Source organism: Elephantulus edwardii, unplaced genomic scaffold (genome assembly GCF_000299155.1).
Source record: "Elephantulus edwardii isolate Elephantulus edwardi_28Jun2011 unplaced genomic scaffold, EleEdw1.0 scaffold00177, whole genome shotgun sequence".
Taxonomy (NCBI): domain Eukaryota; kingdom Metazoa; phylum Chordata; class Mammalia; order Macroscelidea; family Macroscelididae; genus Elephantulus; species Elephantulus edwardii.
In genome coordinates this window covers 870603-874976 of record NW_006399927.1, presented here as the reverse complement: position 1 = coordinate 874976, position 4374 = coordinate 870603, and the positions used below count along the sequence as shown (strand labels likewise).

At 49.3% G+C, this 4374-nt stretch overlaps 1 pseudogene; it reads left to right on the top strand.

Moving 5' to 3' along the window:
• Positions 1–289: 289 nt before the first annotated feature.
• Positions 290–1460, top strand: LOC102843050 (annotated as a pseudogene).
• Positions 1461–4374: the final 2914 nt, after the last annotated feature.

Genomic DNA, 4374 nt, shown 5'->3' with positions numbered 1-4374 from the left:
ACCAATAAAGGAATTATTCTTTTTCTTTTCAAAGAGAAGAGTGAACTGGGGGTGGGAGGGTAGGCGGGGAGAAAAGTGCAACAATGAATGAATGGAAATCCAAAATCTCTGTAAATGTTCATTAAAATTAATGAAAAAACCCCAAAAACTGAAATTGGGGCGGGGGAGGGCAGTGCACCAGCGGAGGTGGCCGCTCTGTGTCAGGCCCCGAGTCCCAGGCCTGCCGCCCAGGCCCGCCATCACGGGCATCGGAGCCTGGCCCGCCAGGTTCTACCCACCACCCACATTGATGCCCGTGCTGCCCTCTGAACACCTGGAATGGAATGATTCTATGCATTCCCTACAGATAAGTGTCGGGGAGCTGACCGTGCTGGTGTCCATGACCAAGCCCGCGGACCCTCTCTTCAGACATCGCTGTAAGGTTATCGCGATCCTCTTCCTGGGGGCCGCTCTGTTTTGGCTGGTCTATGCCCATCACTCACCTGGCCACCACTCACCTGCCCACCACACGCCTTCTGCCCGGCCACCCGCGCGCCCAACACTCACAACTCCAAGATGGACTCAGGAACCACCAACGGCTACAATGACACCTACCCACTGCCACTCAACCCCCTAAGACCCCTGGGGGCTACCGCTACCACCTTGCTGTCATCGCTGACCTGGCCCAGATGGAACACACCTAGTTCAGTTACCTGAAAAAGGGCTCCCTGACCCTGATAACGGGGACCAGGTGACCGTGAAGTGGGTCCTGGAGTCCCACCTCGGGCAGAACGGGTGGGGCATGGAGCTGTCTGAGCTGATTGTCTTCAACGGGAAGCTGTACTCCGTGGACGACCGCACAGGTCGCGCCCTGGGTCATCCTGGCTGATGGGGACAGCACTGTGGGCAAAGGCTCCAAAGCTGAGTGGTTGCCCATGAAGGATGAGCGTCGATACGTGGGCGGCCTGGGCAAGGAGTGGACTGCGACCACTGGGGAGGTGGTGAATGAAAACCCCGAGTAGGGGAAGGTGGTGGGCCACAAGGGCTACGTGGACCAAGAGAACTGGGTGGCGAGCTACCACGCCCTGAGGGCCCCGCTGGCACCCAGCCACCAGGCTAGCTCGTCCTCGAGTCGGTCTGTTGGAGCGACGTGCTGCACCGCTGGTTCTTCCTGCCGCGCGGGGCCAGCCAGGAGCACCGCAGCGAGGAGGATGAGCGCGGGCCATTGACCTGCTGCCAAGCGCCTCCCCCGACTTCGAGGACGTGTCCATGCGCCGTGTAGGCCGGCCGTTCCCCACACACGGCTTCTCCTCCTTCAAGTTCGTGCCCAACACCGACGACCAGATCATTGTGGCCCTCAAGTCCGAGGAGGACAGTGGCAGGTGGCCACCTATATCATGGCCTTCACGCTGGATGGCCACTTCCTCCTGCCTGAGACGCACATCATCAGCATCAAGTACGAGGGGGTGGAGTTCATTTGAGCGCAAAAAGATCGAGACTTCGTGAGAGGAGCAGAGTCCTGTCGGGAACGTGCTGGTTCCTGTGGGTGCAGACGCCAACCTGGGCGTCCTCCTGGGAAGGCTGGTGTTTGCGCGGCCTGAGCCTCGGCCATCTGGGGCAGAGATCAGCAAGCTGCCTTTTCTGTCAGCTCTCAGCTGTCATGCCTTTGAAGACTCTCATATGACTTGAACTTTGTGTATCTCCAAGAAAAATGGCCCCTGTACCTGCTGCCCATACTTGACCCTGGTTCTGGGAACAAGTGTCTGGATGAGGCAGCGGCCCTTTTTTATCTGACCAGTGAGCATTCTGCAGCTGCTTCCACCCGGAAACGCGCCACATGAGCTTTCTTATGGCTCTGTTGTCAGAGGGCCTCCTGGTCAGCCACCCTGTTGTCCATGCTCCCCATTGTCATTCACCTTTATCACCCGTGCTTCCTGTGTCAGCTCACTGTGAGTGATCCCCATTGTCTCTGATGTCATTGCTCCTCGTCCGTCCGTGGCTACCTGTTGACATAAGCCCTCTTAGGTCATTGGTCCCTTTGTGATCAACCTCTGTGGCCAGAGCTTCCTCACACTCATGTTCCTCTTGTCATCAGCTCCTGCCGTAGTCCTGCCTTCTCTGGATGCTCCAGGTTAAAAGCAAGGAAAGCTTGGGTTGCCATCAAAGCCAAGAAGGGACACTGTCATTAGTATACAGCTCGGTGCTTCTCCCTGAAGAAGCTACCTCTTTGTGTGATCCCCAGTGGTAACACAGATGCCCTGGGGCTGGGCCAGCTTGTAGCCTGTGGGCTCTGTGCCTGTGACTGTCCCCACTCTAAAATTATAGCAGGATCTTCTTCACAGAGCAGAAGAGACATGCTGCTGAGTGTGACACCCTAACCTAGAATTCACTCTACTGGGCATCACCAGGCCCAGCCCAGTCTCCTGCTTTTCCCAGCAGGCTGTCCAACCAACTCCTAGCTGAGTGTGGTGACAGGAAGCTGTGGATTTAAAAACAGAGCAAGGTAGAGGACATAGGGCAGCTGAAAACAAGCCGATCCTGACACTGGTGTCTAGAGGCAGCTTTACAGTGTCCTTGGGTGCTTTTATTCAGATGTGTCCCCATTTTGTAGCCAGCCCCCTTCTCCCTCCCCTCTGCATTTGCTACTATAAGCACCAACTGTGCTCCTGGCCTTCTGGATCTGTCTATCTATGAACAGTAAAGTGTTAGAGGCAACGGTGAACACTCCCCCTCACTCCCCACAAAAAACAAACAAACAAACAAAATACCACCACACCAAAAAAACCCCTGAAGTCATGGATCTTGATGGTGTTTCCTGGAAGTAGTATCTGTTGGCCTTTGGGGAAACTATAATCAACCACTCTTGCCTACTGTAGTCGGCAGAATGATGTGTTTCCCTTCCTCACCAATGATGCCACCACTTATTATGAGTAATCTGTGAATATGTCCCCTTATAAACAAAAGGGACTTTGAAGATGTGATTTAAGGATCTTTATATAGAGAAATTATTTTGGATCATCTGGGTGGGCACAATGTAATCACAAGGGTCTTTACAAACAAAAGAAAGAGGTAAGAAAGGAATGAGAAGATGTTTTGCTGCTGCCTTTGATGATGGATTAAGAGGTCACAAGCCAAGCAATACAAGTGGCCTGAGGAAGCTGGGGAAGGTACACACAAATTCTCTTTTATGGCCTCCAAAAGAAATACAACTGTGTCAAAACCTTGATGTTAGCCCAGAGACACTGAGTTAGCCTTCTGACCTCTAGATCTACTACAAAATAAATCTATGCTGTCTTAAGTAATTGTCATTGTTGTTGTGTACGATAGAGTCTAGAGTTGCAATCAACCCATAGCCAACCCTCTGACAGGTTTTAAGCGGCAGTTAATAGCATTGGAAGAGATTGTCCATCCTTCTCCCACAGAACTCTGTGCCTTTGGGATTGCAGCGCAGTTTCTTGCCAGTAAGCTGCCAGTTTGTGAATTTTGTTACAGCAGCAATGGAAAATGAATACATCTACTTATTCCATTTCACCCTACCCCCAAGAAGGGTCTTGATACACTTGAGTCAAACCACAAGCCATAGATTGAGTGACAGTTCACAAGTAACTTTGAATGTTGTCGGGAAAAGTGTGTGATAAAGATTTTTTGCTTCTCACATTAGATTTTCAAGGGGAAGCTATGATTGCTCAGAAATCTTTCATTTTTAACATAAATATTAAGAGTCCTGGGAACTTTTAAAATCTTGAAATGAAGCACTGTTCTTTTCATTTCTTTTAAAAGGAAAAAAGAAAAAAGAGTAGAATGGTTAAGCTCACAGACTCTAGAAAAGATCAACCGGCTTTGAAACATATGAAAAAAAAAACCTCACTAGCATACTTTGGAAAACTTGTATTATTATTGTCCTGACAGGAGTACAGAATGAAGGCTGCACAGTGGAGTGGACTTGTGGGGAGGGATTATATAAACAATGCAAGACTTTTTCTTTTACTTTTCAAAGAGAAGAGTGAAATGGAGGTGGTGGCAGAGGTGGGCAGGGAGAAAAGTACAACAATAAATGAATGGAAATCTAAAGTCTCTGTAAACTTTCATTAAAATTAATTAAATAATAAAATAAAATAAAAACTTGTAACATGTTTTTTAAGAAAAACAAACAAAAACACCAACCCTGATGCACACTATGTGATTTTAGGCAAATCAACAGCCTTCCAAAACCCACTGGAGGATCAGCTACAAGTCAGTTCCAACTCCAGAGCAATAATTATGCTTCACAGTCATTTATGTAAAACATCGAACTCTTCCTGAAACACAGAATGTAAACATGCGAGTGTTCATTGCTTTTAGTCTTGGATAACTGCAACCAAAATTTGTCTTCTCTTAAGAGTGTGTTTTTGTTGT